Below are 16,912 nucleotides of genomic sequence, written 5' to 3' on the forward strand. Positions count from 1 at the left end.
ATATTGGTAACCTTGATGTCATGATCATTCAAATAATAACCATTCTACCCAAGTATCTCTAAGCATCAATATAATGCCCTCTAGTGGGAAATTCATTTAAATCCATTAGAATCTTTTCTAAATCTAACTTGTCTAAGCATTTAAGGAGGAAATCATCATAATTTCGATGAGAAAGGATTTCGTTGACCAACTGATATGAAGCCACTTTAAGCCTAAGGGACCTTCGATGTGTAGGAGTGAGCTAATGAGTAAGATTTGAACCATGATTGAGGTAATATATGAGCTCATGATACCAAGAATCGGTTAGGGAAATAATATAGCAATCACCTCCTTCAATCAGAGATGCTTCATTTTCCCATCCTTCATTGGCAGTCTGTGCATTTTTTTTTTCACTAACTTGCACAAGCCTTTCCCTCTAACAGTTTTTGCAGGTTTTATCTCCCGGTCATATCTTGTAATGAATTCATCTAATGTGCCCTTTTCTCCCCTAGGTCCTTTTGGGTAATAAAATTCCTAATCGTAGGGTAGGGAACATTCACTTTGGTTTCTGATTTTAGAAGATAAGGCCTAAAATGCTTTACTACTTTGAAGATTGTGAAGGCCTATTTATCAACCTTTGGATACCGGATTTAAGCTCCTTGAAGTCCCAAACTCATAAAAGAGAAAATAAATTCATTGACTTTTGTATCCTTTTGAGTTAGCACTACATCATATGATCCTTCCAAAGAAAAAGTATAGAGAATGAAATCATGGTTATAGTCTAGGCTTAGAAGGGATGGTGCTTCAACGATCACCTTTTTTATTTTTGAAAAGGCCTCTTTCTACTCAGGCTTTCACTTGAATTCCACATATTTCCTAATCATTTCTTGCAAGGGATTTACTATTTCTGCAAAGTTGGGGATGAACCTATTGGAAATGTTGGCATTGATGTCAAATGATCATAGTCATGTTGATGAGGTTTTTTGATATTAATGAAGTTGCATGTTGATGAGTCTGTCATGTTGATGAGGTTTCTTGGTGTTGCAAGGTCAATTTTGTTGATTGGCGTTTGATGTGCTACGGCTGATCAAAGTGATGTGAAGTGTGAAGGATGACTAAGTGATCTAATGTATAAAGGCTTTGATGCTTATTCATTGATGATTACTTTGATGATAGGCTTTAATGCTTGATAATTGATGATTGCTTTGATGTTTATACTTCAAAAAACTGAATACATGACACATGAGAACCATGAAACAAAGCCTAAAGAACTAGAGAACCAAAGAACAAAGGCCAAAGAACATATTGATGTGATTGAATAGAATCAGTTGTACAAAATAGTTTATATTATTGGCCTCTTTACAATAGTAACACTCTTTTTTCTCTCTGGACCAATTTTATAACACACGTCATTTAGTGTCTGAATTGCGTTACCCTAGATAGTAACATACCTCATCTTGATCCATCCTATGTTACAACATATTTTTCCATCCAAGCCTTAGCTTATGCAATATTTAATGCTTTACCATGATATTCTAGATGAGAAAAAAAAATAGAAAGAAAATTTGTCCTAATTTGAGACTTAACTGAAAGTGAAAAGGTGATATGAAAATCATCATGGAATACCAAGAGACAACTCCTCATTTCAAATTCTTGCATAGAATGCAAATAGTCAAAGAGCCATGTTTATAAAGTTGCACTATTGAATGAGAATTAACATTTTTGTGAATTGAACATTTGTATGAGAGAATTCTTGAACAACCCGGTAAGGAGAAAAGAAAAATAGAAAGAGGAGTAGAAGTGGAGAAGACTTGAAGAAGAGAATCAAAGAGGATAAGTAGTAGAAAAGAGGACAGGAACTAATTTTAGAATAGACACAAAGACCAAGTAACCAGTTAATATAATTTGTAATTTGATTGGGGGATTGTAGTCTCCTTAAAGTTGTAGCTTGATAAAGAACACATTGTAGCCTATTGAAGTAGGAGCCTTCGGTTGGGTAATTTAATTTTTCATTAAATTACTTTCATTAAATTATCAATCTAGGGTTTGTGAACTTGTGACATATACTTGTACTATATATGCTAGGTTATAAACTTTTAATTGGAAATAAAACTAGTCTAATTACAAGGTGAAATTAAAACCTATTTATCAAAAGATCTAGTGAGCACACCCACATGTTCTTTCTCATAGATTGTCTCTAATAAAACATCAAATGCAAGACTGAAATGTAAAGGAATTCAAAACAAACTATGCTAATGTGAGAGCTTAAAAACTTTATTCTATTAAACTATTCTTTTGATCAAGATATGAAATCTATTCTATTGAACTTTGAAAGATAAATTCAGTCTATTATACTTGGAAAGGAAACCCAAGCTATTTGAATTGGAAAATAAATATATTCTATGAAGCTTTGAAATAAATTTAATCTTTTGGATTCAAGGACAATATTAATCTATTGAGAGAAAAATTGATCTACGATCCTAATCTACAAGGACTTTAGAAATAAATTGAGATTACTCTATTGGTGAAAGCAAAACTATTCTAGAAAGCAAGAATGATGAAATCTTGTACTAAAATGGAAAGTAGGAACCTGAATTAAATCCTAAGAGATTACTAGCATGTGCATACTTGAACCATAACTAATATAAATTATCAAGCATAAATATGAGACTAATCTAGAAAAGACAATCAAAGTAAATATTTTTGGTTGTTTTGATATTTTTATCAAGCACTTGACCTGTAGAAAAGAATAGATAAATGAGTAAAATTATAACTTAAGAACAAAGCATTAAAATTAAACAGAGCATCTAAATGAAATAAGCATCTAAATGAGAAAAATCTTAATCTAAATACAAATCATGAAGAAATGGAATGGAATGGAAAAAATCTATATTATTATCACACGTCTTTAGGGGGCCCTCCTGACGAGTGCGAGGTATCGAAAATTCAGATCACGCGAAGAAAATCACCATCAACAATTACAAAAATTCTATGAATATAACTTATATTACTTGCAACGTGTAAAGATATTTTTCAGAATCGAGAACCTCCACAATAATATTAACAATCTCTTGATTTTGAATGACTCCGTTCACTTACAAGTGAAGTGTTTTTATAATGTTGTTGAAATTAAACAACTTGAGTAATTACTACCGAGAAACTACAACTGAAATCGAAATCTTAGTCTCTGAATCAAAATAGGAGATTTTCTTCTCATGATTCATTACTGAAGGAGAAAATCATGAGAAGACATTTCTTGACACATTATCAACTTCAACATCATCTTCAAATCCCTCTTGCCTGCTTATAATCCTCACTCGTTTGTTTGTAGAACCGAGAACTTGATATTCTTCTTATTATGTGTTCCATAGCCACATTGCCCATAGGCTTGACCAACGAGATACACCAATACAATAAAAGTCCATCTGCAACCAATAGGTGGACCTCCATATTGATGACATTTGGAAACTACTCATATGCTTTGGCTGATCTCCAAAACATGCGAGGTTATAGAAATTTGATCTAGCTGTGGTGTTGAGAAATCTAAGGCATAACAATTAAATGATTTCTCTTCTATTAGTAATTTCTTGTGAGTGCTTTTTACTTCTTTAGATTAGGACATTATTTTAGTTAGGTTATTAGTGTTCTTCTTCATCAAGCAACTACCAATGCATAAACCATAAATAGACAAGAGACACATAATATAGGCTATCATCTAGGGCCAAAGCCTCTAACTCTTGAGTGGAAAACACCAACAAATTCTTCTTCTTATATAGATTCCAATTGGTGGATACCAATACCAAGACCCTTGACATATTGTCGACTCCAAGACCAAGACACAAGTTCCCTTGATGATAGTCAACCTTCTACTCCTTCCTTTGTCTTTCCTACTATTCCGCTTCAAATTTATACTTCAAATCTTTGGCCTCCTTGAATTAGGTCTACAATCCTAATTCTAACTTGTACATAAGACCTATTCTTATGCCTTTCCTTCAATTGGGATGGAGTCTCCTACTAGCTTGACTCGGCCTCTCTTATGACTTGAACTTCTTTCCAATCGGATACCCAAAAGGACTACTGTTCTTCTCAGCTCCTTTTGTTGCAACTGATTCTTTGCTACCCCACACATGTAGAGGAAATTAACCCAAGAAAACAAACTTGAAATGATATCGGTTTATACCTTCCTTCCTTCGCTTGATAACATACTTCCTTTAGTAAGATTCACATTTCTTGCTGCAGACTTGATCGAAAAACCTTTTGTGAAATTCTGCTATGAAATGGAATTTGAGATATTATATTATTCTTTTGAAGCCGACTTGAAGGAGGTGACTTTTTCTTGGTCTTGGAGGGCTTTCTAGCTTATTTAAGGGCTTATATAAGTATATAGCATGCCCAAGAAGGGTCCTTCATACATGACAAGACTCAAATTGACTTTTATGACTAGATGAAAAATCCTAAAGGCTCACAATGGGAGCCATCACTAAAATAAAATTCCTTGCTCATGAAACCCATGATACAAGCATTACAATAATAATTTTATTTATCTTCTTTTCTCCAATTACATAAAATCACAACTACACATGTCATTATGAATATCGAACCTAGTTACACATTTCAATGCTCCCTCTTAACCAGGGAGGTATTCATAATGGTACATGGTCATTCTTAATATGAAGAATTTATCATAAGAAGAGTCAGATTAGTAACCCATCTATATAGCATCACATCAACCAACATTGTTACATAGAAAGGCCTTGACAAACAACTCTATCTATCCATGATATTTGAGCATAATGATGGCACGACCAATGATGTATAGACACCCTCATCATTGTCTCTCTCAGAAGATACCCCACTTGGGTTCTCAGGGTGTGTTCCACCAAGAGTATTCTTATAGTGGATTCCCATTCCTCAAAGAATATCGATCCTCAATGACTACTCTTATCTTGAATTCCCTAATACATCCTCAAAGAGCATTAAATTCCAAATGTTTACCCAATCCTCCATTTTGTCTTCCCACAACGAAGACAAGAATGATGTGTATATCTCTCCCTCTTAATTAGGGAGGACATATCTATTCCAATAAAGGAATGTACTCATTCCTATTGAAGGAATCTACCTAAGCTCCTTCTTGGCTTAATAATTTTGCTTCCAAGTTTCTACCAAGTAAGAAAATTTTTTCTAGGCTCCCTCTTAATTAGGGACCTACAACATCTCCTCAGGTGGAGATGATGGGACAACCAATTTCTTGAATAAATCCTCCTTATGATGTCATGGAATTTTTTTCGTTATCTAGGAGTATTCATGTTTGGGACTTCTACGTAGGGCACTGACCATCCATCACTTTCATCCATGAGTCAACCATGTCATCATTAGAAAGTGATACATTAGTCCATATTTGGCCTTCCTTCATGCGATGCTGCTTTCTTCATGCCATGTTTACTTAAGAATCTTTCATCCTACTACATGTGCATTAGTGGTGGAAGACATCCATAAATATTCCCGTAGTAGCCCTACATAAACCCATCCAGATATTTGTTCAGAAATAGAGGAACGGACATTAAAATCAACATTACCTTTGTGATGGTATTTCATCATGACATCTTCTAGTTTGCATCAGCATCCTGTATACATAGCGACATAACTCCCAAAGATATATATTGTCAAGGGTCTCTTTCCTTTTCAAACTCCATCAAAGACTTCATATCTTTCATAGAGATGTCTTAGTCAAATCTTCTTGGTATTTTGGATGTTGATTTCCTTTACCATGGTTACATATTCCATGATCTCTTCCTTCCTTTCTTCACACATTTCATTCCTCGGAATTTCTAATCAGAATTCTTCAATTATAGTCAACCACCTAATATTAAATATGAGTGTTATACTAAAATTTGTCACCATGACTATTTGCAGTTAGTATGGCTCCATCAACTGTCATACTATCCTCCTTGGCAAGTCTTATACCTTTGCTACTCATGTCAAGCTCCAAGAAAGAGAGAAAGTCTTTAAAAATCTATATAACTCTGGGTACGCAGTTTCTCTTAGCCTTACCTGCGTGTACGCACCTCAAGTTCACAATACCTGCGTACTTGTACGCTCTGTCTGTAAAGGGGTGGGTGCGTAATCCTGTAAAGGTCAAAAGGCGCAAGTTTTACTCCAAAAGAGTTACTTGTGGTCGATTATAGAGCATTCTAGAAGTTGGCTTGACATGTATTGAGCGCCTCCAGATGGTTCATGCATCCCTATGAAAGAGGAACTTATCCCATCAAGAGGGGAGCTATCCCATTCAAAGAGGGGCTTATCCCATTAATGGTGGACCTAATTAACTTCCTCCAAAGCATTATAAATACAGGCATTGGTCCAGAGGGAGGGGAGGTTGAGAGCTGAAGATTCCTAAGGGTAGATGCTGCTGAAATTAGGACTCCATTATAGAGCTTGAGAGGAGAGATTCCCATCCTTTCTTAGCTTCATTTGGAAGTGGGTGAGCTGATCAAAGTAAAGGAGAACTCTTGCTGGACCCTGGGAGGGACCTGCACAACACCAAGGCACTGGTTGTAATGGTTTCTTTTGTTTCCACTTAATACAATTAAGTTCATTTTTCTCAACAAGTTGTTATATATAATTTGTTTCATATACTCCTTGGTCTTTATGATGAATATGTTTTATTTTATGAGTTATTCAGGTGCTATGTAATCGTTTGCTTGTTAGTGAATGCATGTTTCAAAGAGAAGGAGGAGCTCATCTAGATCGGAGAGGCTGGACTGCTACGAACAACGTTGGACTAAAGGTATGTTTTAAACACCTGATTGCTTGTATTCTAAATGCATATTTAGGGAAAGATAGTGCTTAATTGTCTTGTTTGTCACTTGAAAGCCTTAGCTTCTAGGGAGGTCGGTTTTGTCCACAAAATTGACTCTTTCCACATGACAAAATGGCGACTCCGCTGGGGAATCCATGGATTTGATTGATTTCTCTTTTGATTGATACTTTGATTTGAGAAAAGTCGATTTCTTTCTGGTTTTTGACTGATTGACTGTGAATTTGGGTGGAATAGCTTAGGGTTAAGTTAGATTTTATTTTTCTTGGTTTTGCTAGCAGTACGCACCCGCTGCATTAAGCACAATGCGTACTTGTATGCACTGTAGCTTTGTACACAGAGCGTACACGCCCCTGTGCAAACAGGTTGCCTGTGTACCCTGTCAAAAGTTGAGAAATTTTCAATTTTTTCCTTTTTCCCTCTTAGATTTTGTTTATAATTTGTTTTTGCTGCCCAGATCCACTGGTTACTTGTCAGAGGTCTTCATCTAAGCTTGTTTCATTAGTATCAAGGGTTTCAGTGAAATTCATAGAAGTTCTAGCCCTAGGGTTTGATTTTTGCATTGGTCCTGTAGTGACTTTGGCTTTAGAAGTTGTAAAACCTTGGATATCCCTGGTCTTTTCAGTCTTCTTAGGAGTCGGACCTTTCATAAAATATACCTTTGTGAGAAACCTACCTTTGTGTTGTCTCTTTGCGGAATTTTCGAGAAAGCTTTTTGGTTAAGCTGTGAATTTCATTCTTAAGAAAAAGAACAAAAGATTTTGATTTTTGTTTTTGACCGGTTTATGATTCTGCATGAACTAGTCCTTGGTTGAATTGTAACTGAGTAAAACATCCTGGGATTATACTTTGTAGGCTTTTGTCTCATTAGATTTGCTTTTAGGTGAATTTCTCTTAGATTTTCTTTTAGGTAAAATTGATTTGATTGTCATAGATTTTTTAATTGATTTTTGTTAAGTAGTTTTACATGCTTTGTTAATATAGAAAAAATACAAAAATCTCTTTTGAAGAAAAGTTTGTTTTAGTAGCATTTGAAGTCTTTGAAAAGAGAAAGGAATTTTCGTGAAATAATTAGTGGTCATGTGTTGTATGTTTTGGAAAAGATAAAGAGATTGTTTCTTTGATTTTCATTTCCAAGAAAGTTGTCTTTATATCAACTTTGCATTCTCCAACTCTCTTAGCTAGGGAATTCATTGAAAAAAGAAAAATAGTTTAAATCATCCTAGGTGCATCTTTTTAGTGGATTTGAGTCGAGTCTACACACCATCAGTTTCATCTCCACTACCTTTTGTCCTAAAGAAAAGCCATAAAATTAACGCTTAAAGTAAAATTAACTTAGTCACTTTTTATTTACTAGGGCTCTGAAACACCAATATAGATCAAGCTAGTGTCTTGGAGTAGGAGAGTAATTAACTCTCCAAGACAGCAAAACCAAACAAGTAGCTCATCTTGTGGTAGGATAAATCCAATAGTTACATTTATGCTCTGGGAAAGCTCCTCTTAAAAGAGAAGCACGAGATCGTGTCCGAACCAGTGAGGGGATCAATCCTCCTTCATTGGGAACGACGCCAGATACGCACGTACTACAAACCGTAAACCTCGAATTATTGTCGAGGAGCCTGTGGTCACTTGTCGGTAAACCTTGGATTATTGTCAAGGAGCCGGTAAGGTGATTGAGCTTGATACTCTGCCCTTGTGTGCTATCGGATCGTAGACTGTTCCCCCAGGTATATTTATTGATGTTGGTGACCTTAGTGACCATTATCTTTAGGGTTCTACCCAAGGTGACGGTGGAGGGAAGATCCCACTGTACCTGGGGCAGACGTCGGCTAGACTCACTTGGATTTTCCGGGGGGTTCACTTCACTCGAGACGGTTAAAGTGGAGGAACTTGTGCCGGTCTATTCATTAAGTAGGTTGCCGGGGTAACTGTTCCACCCGCCACTTCTGTACTGAATTCGGCGATGTTGGACTTCATCACCAACTAGTGTTTTCGGTCCGGAAGGCTACTGTTTGTGTATGGTTTGACGCCCTAGATTCTTTAGGCATGTGATTCGAATTTGTTTGGTTCTTTAGAGACTTTAGGCGGTTTGCTTTGAGATTTTACTTTGTTTGCGTGTGCAGTAGTTAAAAGTTTTTAACTGTGGCTGAATTACTGAGACAGTCCCGTAGACTTCGGGGCCAGTCTCCTGAGGTTGTAACCGTGGCTGATTTATTGAGGAAGTCCCGTAGACTTCGGGGCCAACCTCCTGAAGACATCCCGGAACATTACGAAGGTTTAAAAGTCCTTGTAACTCCTAGTGACAGTCAGGTAGGATCACCTAAAGAAGGAGAGTCGTCATTGGTTGTTCATCCTGATTACCAAAGTCTAGAAACAGGTTATAATCCTGAAGCTATTGCAGTTTCCGAGCTTGCTGGTAGTTTTTCATCTACTAGTGATATAGGCGAAGAACCTGAAATATCTGAACCTGTTACTCCAACTTCTAGTGCTCCTGATTCACCTAGGGTAGAAAGAGTCATCACCGAAAATCTTCCTTCTGGTTTGATAGCTATTGAAGAACTTGCTCCAGAAGAAGACATAGGCGTCCCTATCCCTGAAGATCAACCTACTATTGATCTAAGGGAGCGTGAATCCATTTTTTATAGTCCACCTAGAAGTACTACTTGGTATCTTTCGTTAACTAATTATTTGGACAACTCAGGGTTAAGTTTTTCTCCACCTCGTACTCCTTATCCACCTGGAGGTATTTATACTCCTGTAAATATGTCTGGTCAGTCGTCCATGTTTACTCAATCGCCTGAATCTTTCTTGTATGGTGGTCCTTCTGTTCCCTCTGGGTATCAGTCACTTTCTGGTACTTTTGTGGGAGCATCTCCTCAACCCATTGAACATGGGTTATTAACTGGAAACAATGGTAATAAACCATTGGGCGTAGGAGACATTTACATGATGTTAGGTTCAATTCCTAATTCTCAACCTCAAGGTGGCCAATTACCGCCTGGGGGGCAGCCTCAATTAACGCCTGGGGGACAACCTCAAGGTACACAAATTGCGTCTGGAGGGCAAACCCAAGGACAGTATGTACCCATGGTGCAATACATTCCCCAAGGTCAACCCCAGCCTCAATATGTACCCCAAGGTCAACCTCAGTATCAATTTACACCTCAAGGTCAACCCCAGTATCAGTACTTACCTCAAGGGTATCTACCCCAAGGTCAGTACTCGAGTCAAGGTTATCAACCACCCCAAGGTACCTTTCAATTATCAATCCTACCCTCAATCCGGTTATGGATCTCAATATCCTCAACCTGTTATGGGTCAATACCCTGGAATGAACATGGCGTGGGATCCATTGCAAGTTCAACAGGTGTTGCAGCCAAGTGTACAGTTGTCATCTCACACTGGACAACCTTTAGTTTCTAGTTCACCCCAGCAACCAGTCCAGTCTAATATTCAAACTTCTGTACCTTCGGTAGTTTCTCAGTCTGGGCCTATTTCGCCTCGTACTCCATCTCAAACGACTGTAGCAACTGCCGCAACATCTGTTCAATCTACCCCGCTTACTTCTGGAGTATCGACAGCTCCAGTTTCTATTGTTCCTGTATCTACTCCTCAGACATCTTTACCACCGTTTGGATCCACGATTTAAACTACAGTTCAGATGCCCGTAGGACAACCTGGTTTAAGTATAGTTGTTACTAGTCAACCACAGTTCGCTTATCAACCGTACCAGGGACAGTACCAATATGGGCCTGCTATCCAGCAGCTAGTTTACCAGTATCAACCGTATCCTGGGTACACTTATCAACAACCTCAACAACCCCAGTACGGTCCATTTAATCCTGGTTTTCCAGGAGAATACAATATCCCGAACGCGATTCCTATTCCAAGTTATCCTGGATATCCTCCTCCTGGGACTGGTCTTGTGACTCAGAGTTTTAGGGATCCTAATTGGCAATTACCGTTTATCACAACTTTGGATTTACCAGACTTGTCACGCCTAACGAATGATCCAATAAATTATCTTCCGTTTTGGCCGCCAATGCCAAATAAGTTGCCCAGTGATATACCCAAGTTCGAAGGTAAGTCTGGAGAGGACCCGTCAAATCATGTGATGACTTACCACCTCTGGTGTGCCTCTAATTCCATCTCGGATGATTCGATCCGCTTACATCTTTTCCAGCGTACTCTCATTGGTCTCACGGCCAAGTGGTACATTGAGTTACCACAGGCCTCTTTTTATAATTTTAGCCAGTTAGCTACCTCGTTCTTGACTCATTTTCAGTTGCCGGTCAGATATGATAATGGCACGGAGTTACTAACTTCATTAAAACAATCGACGTCCACTTATATTTCCGATCATATTCATGAATGGAGACATCGAAGACGATTAGTGAAAGTTTTTATCCCGGACCAAATCTTAGCTGAATGGTTTGTTAAATCATTGTTACCGAAGATTACTGAAGACGTAGCTAAGGCCGGAGTAGTTACTGAGGAGCAAGTGATTGCTGAAGCGCAGTACCTTGACTTAGTTTACACTCAGTTAGGTATGTGACACGAAAAGATCCCAGATCTTCCTAAGTCAAATCAAATCACTGTTGCTCCTTCGGGGTCTCATGCCACTGATGGTATGATTGGTACAATGAACATTAAAAGCAAGAAGAAATCCTCAAAGAATTCTTCGCCTATTATAACCTTACCGGACTCCCCGACAGGAGAATCTTCTGCTGAAGTTTCCGCTGATATTCACGCTGTAGAGTCATCTACAGCTAAATCAAAATCCGGTGGGAAAAAGAAAGGCAAGAAGAAGAATAAAGCAGACAAAACTCCAAAGGAGAAAACAGAAAAGTCAGAAACCAATGACGAAAAGCGCAAACCTCGATATCCTTGTCTTATTTGTGAAGAGGATCATTTTACAAGAGATTGCCCTCATCGGGCCGAGGTTGTGAAAATCGTCAAGGGTTCCCCAACTCCTGCTGTTTTGAAAGATCCATTTCCAAAGCAGGAGAGTAGGATGATAGGTTCTTCCTCGAGTGCCAGTGAAGAACTGTTATAGCTCCAAATCTCACTCTTATGGTTTGTGATGCTACACTTATGGCCTAGGGCAACCCCTCCTTCCAGACCTGGTCCAAAAATTAAAAAAAACAGTGTTTTATTCCCTATACGCGACTTTGCCCTGTGTTAAACGCGTGTACACGCGGGTCTGTCATACCCAACCCGCGTGTATCTATTAAAACACTTAAAAAAATATAATTTCCTCTTTTTCGGGCGGTGATCGCGGGTTTACCTGCTGGATCACCTGTTAGTGCCCGTGGCCCAACTGTTCCCAACCAACTCCTAACTAAAAAACTACTTTGGAGAGGGTATAAAAAGACATCAAAGGGAAGGCCAAAGGGAGAGAGAAAGGAGAGCAAGATTATTATGCTGAGATTTTTCCCTTAGACCAGGTCTGAAGTCCTTGGTGCATCCTGCACTTCCCCCATTTTGCATAGGAAACCCTTGTTTCCATGTGTATTGGTGATCATTCATCCTTGACATCATCATTGAGTAAGACTTGGAAGGAGCTCTTGTTGGAGGCTGGAGGCTGGAACGAATCCGGGAGGAAGCTTGCTTGGAGCCTGCTGAAGGTGTTCAGGTGATATCTTTCCGATATATGTACTTTATTTGCCTTTATATATAAAGAAACACGTCTTTGTTCCCGAATAATCTTTCTTTATGCTTATGAGATTCTTGTGTTGAATTCTTATGAAAGTAGTTACTTAAAGTTTTTTTTTTATAACTAACTTTATAGCATGAAGATGATTTATATATAAACTTCTATACATGTACTGTTGTATTCTTTGATTTGTTTGTCTTGCAGATCAGAGAAAGAAGAAGGGAACTCCAAGAAGGGTTTGCACCCTAACGGTCTTCTCGGACGTAGGACCTTAGGTATGTACCCTAAACATTAGAATTTGCTTAAAAGTAAAAAAGATGGCTGTGTGTGTGTGTTTCTTTGTATAAGCAATTTTCAGTCTGGTAGAGTCTCAGCCCAAAGGACTCTAGGGGTACTTTCCCTTCAACCAGAATTGGCGACTCCGCTGGGGATAACATTCTTGTTGTTCCTAGTTTGGGTAGTCCTCAAGCCAATCAAGGCTCAGCCCCTCTGTTTGTTGGTTCTGACTGTTTGATATTTTCTTGAACTCCAAGCTTTTCCAGTTTTTCAGTTTGTGTTTTTTATTTTTCTTGAAACACTTCATATACGCACTTTTTCTGGATTACAGAAGCGTATATACGCAAGTTGCACTAAGTAAACCCGCGTATACGCAGGTTTCCTTAGTTACAGTCGCGTGTACACGCATTCTGCAAATAATTGCAGGCGCGTATATCACATAATTTTCAAGATTTATAATTTTTCTTTTGCTGAATGTCTGTCTGGTGGTTTGGGTCAGTTTAAAGCAGTCAAGTCCCAGTGACAGTTCTCTGTTTAACAGGGGGCATCTTGTTTCGAACTCTCTCTAGGAGTGCTAGTCTTGTTTTTCGTTGATTGCAAGCGTCATTGATTTTTGACACACAAGGTTTCTGTTTAAGAATCTTGATTGCTCTGTTTCGGCAGAGTGGGAAGATGGTCTTAAAATCTTTGTGTCCATTTTGTTTTCATGACATTTGTGTTTGCTTAACGAAATCATTTTTATGACCATTTGCTCCTTCGTTTCGGGAAAGTTGTTTGTTACCATTTCCTTGAAACTTGTCTTTTGATTTCTTGGACTTTCATTGCTGCTTTTGATTGTCAAAAGCGATTTCGAACACATTTTATTTTTGTTGAGTTCTCATCATTTGGAAGGTGTCAATTCACAAAAGTGTTTGGTGGCTTGTTTATCAATCATTAGTGTCAGTTTTTTTTGAGAGTTTTCCTTTGAAAAAGACTTTTTGGTTAGATTGAAAGAAAATCTTTTGAAAGTTTTTGAGTTTCGCTTTCTTAAACTTGCTTCTCATCTGATTTCCTTTTTTGCGAAGTGAAAGTGCTTTGTTTTTTATCTTAAAACTTGTTTTTATTGTTTGGACGAAATGATTAGTAACAAATCATCTTCTATCTAAGCATTTTAGTGGCAAGACAAAATTTGGTAAAGCAGCAACTTTCCTTCTTTGTTTGCAGAGTAGTCTTTGAATCGTGCATCCACATTTAGTTCTTGCATTAGGGAAAGATTTGCATCTCTTTTTAGGCATATTTAGTTTTGTTAGTTTTTGTGAGTGTGGAGTCTGAAAAGAAAAAGAAAAAATTTTGTTTATATTACAAGTGCCTTCTGAACCTCATAGAAATTGCTATTCATCGAAAACAAAAGTGCATGTGCATGTAGCTAGGTTTTATTAATTTCTTTTGCGTCCATAAAACACCACAAGTTTCACCTCCATTACCTTTGACTTAAAGAACAGCCTAATAAAATCAAGCGCTTAATTAAAATCCACTAGAACTTTTTGTTTTAGTTATTACACCAACAAGTTTAGGATTTTAGGGCCTTGGATTAGGCGAGTGGAGAGTTAACTCTCCAAGGCCACACAAAACGTCAAACATAAGAGTCTGATTAAAGAGAGTAAATCCAACAGCGTTAGGAAGACCAGGAAAGCTCCGGATCTGGGAGTTAAGCACGAGGGTCTGTGAAGACAGGGAAGAGAGATACCCCCTCTCCTACTTGTCCAAACTCACCTCACGACTGTTCCGCCTGGCTTCTGCGACGAGTTGGTACCCATAGTTGCCTCTCCTAGGGATCTGCATAGGTGGCTGCGGAGGGGAATCCCGTGGCACCTGAGGTCGACGTTGTATCACTCTCGACAGTACTTCTGGAGGGCACCCTTGCGAAGCTTGGGGGCTTGCACCGGCGCAGGCTGTTGTTAGGAGGTCAGCGTAACTTCCTCTGATACCTTCGCTGATAGGACTGGGCCCTCATCATCCCAGACTATCTTCGGAAGGCCCTTTGACTCCACTTTCTTGTATTTTGGTGTCCGGTCCTCACCACCCGGAGCGGAAATACTTGGAAGTTGTTTGACTGGCTGTTTCTTTAGCGATTTTATAGTGAGTGCTCTTTGCTCCTTGTACATAGTTGGCTTTAGGTATTTTTGTCTAGTCACATTTGGACTTTGTGTTCTGAGTGACTGGCTTACCACTTTACCGATCTTGAAAGGCTTTTGGGCGTTCTTTCGGAAGTTGTGGAGTTGCCTCCTCAAGGGCAAAGGTTTTGATTGCTTATCCATATTCTTTGAAGAGTTATTTCTATATTCCCGCAAGGGAAGGGGTGTTTGGATCAATTTAATATGGCTAGTATTCCTGTGGAAACCAACCAAGGTACCCTTCCAAAAGGGGATCCTTGTGCTTTTCCTTTCTTTGGAAACGTTGGCACTCCCTTGATGGCCACTTTGAATATTCCTGGGTTGAATGTTGGACTACCCGTTTGGCTGTGGTCCACTCCGAATATTCCGAATGCTTTTGAAGCTTCTCAGATGAATGCTTTATTTCAAGGGCATCACATGGGTGCTAATTGTTCATCTTCTGTCAAAGAGAAATCTGGGGTGCTTTCTTCTCCTCCTTCTTGTAACAAGAAATCTAAAAAGAGGAGAAAAAGGAAGTCAAAGAAGAAGAATAATTTTAGCACTTCATCTTCAACCTCTGCGAGCCATGTTGGAGATGAGTCTTCAGCCGCTGCTAGTCATGCTGGGGGCACGAGTCTAGTCACTGCAAGTCATACTAGCACTTCATCTTCAACCTCTGCGAGTCATGTTGGAGATGAGTCTTCAGCCGCTGCGAGTCATGCTGGGGGCACGAGTCTAGTCACTGCAAGTCATACTAGCACTTCATCTTCAACCTCTGCGAGTCATGTTGGAGATGAGTCTTCAGCCGCTGCGAGTCATGCTGGGGGCACGAGTCTAGTCAATGCGAGTCATACTAGCAAAGAGTCACCGACCTCTGCAAGTCATGTTCAGGACTCTCCGCAAACCACTGCTAGTCATGTTGGCGGAATGGAGGTTGATAAGAAACCTGGACGTAGAAGTTTTAAACCTAAGTTCCCTTGTAAGATATGCAAGGGAGACCATCTTACTCATTTATGCCCTGGTATTCCAGAGGTTCAAAGGATATGGTCCGAGTCTGAAAGTACTTCTAGTCCTACACTTGATATGGTTTCTCATCAATCCCATCAACCGTTGGTTGAAAATGTGGTAGAGCCAGTGCAATCGCTGGCCGATTACACTCCTCTTTTGGGGGGTGAAGTGCCTAACAAAAGAGTCTGTTTGATCTCTAGTACAGAGTCTTCTAGTATAGGGGGCATTCCGGTTTCTCCAAATGTTCCCCCTCCAAGTTCTAAGAGTGTTTCCTTTGATTGGGATAGTCTTGTTGAGCCTCGTCTTCCTTCCGCTGCACCTTTCCAAATAAAGGTCAGAGTTAATTCCACAAATGTCTATCGATGTATGGTGGATGAAGGATCCTCTACAAGTATTATATCCTCTTTGACTTGGAAAGCTTTGGGTTCCCCAAAGTTGTTGACAGCTCGGAGTCAGTTGTTAGCCTATGATAGAAGGCCTGGTGAATCTATGGGTGTTCTTCCTCAATTGCCTATCACTTTAGGTGGGAAGACTGTCTTAATCGATATGATGGTGGTTGATAGCCCTTTAGACTTTAATATGCTACTTGGGCGTGATTATGTCTATGCTATGAATGCTGTGGTGTCTTCACTCTTTCGAGTAATGTGCTTTCCCCATAACGGGAATATTGTCACTATTGATCAGCTTCCATCTGATAATCACCACCCTAATTCGACTTTATTGCAGAATGCCCCTTGGTTTGTTCCAAGTGTTCAAGTAGACTCTACCCCGCCACGGGTCAATTATGTGGCATTGAATCCTCAATGTTCAATTGCTTCTAAGAAGGATCCTTTGACTTATTATTCTCCTTCTTCGGACTTGGTCCCGGCAGTTGACCGAGAGATTCTTCCTATAGGGACATGGGACCCTTTAATTCCCTCTTTTGATCCTTGTAGTTCTCATGATTTCTCAGATCTTGTTTTGCCTTCACAGGAGGAACTCTTTGAAGCCATGAGTTATGACTACCAAAGGAGCCCTTGGCCTGAGCCCTGCAAGGGGTTTGTT

The sequence above is a fragment of the Pinus tabuliformis genome, chromosome 8, assembly GCF_031772625.1.
Source record: "Pinus tabuliformis cultivar Carrire ecotype Pingquan chromosome 8, CPIR1, whole genome shotgun sequence".
In the NCBI taxonomy this organism is placed as follows: Eukaryota; Viridiplantae; Streptophyta; class Pinopsida; order Pinales; family Pinaceae; genus Pinus; species Pinus tabuliformis.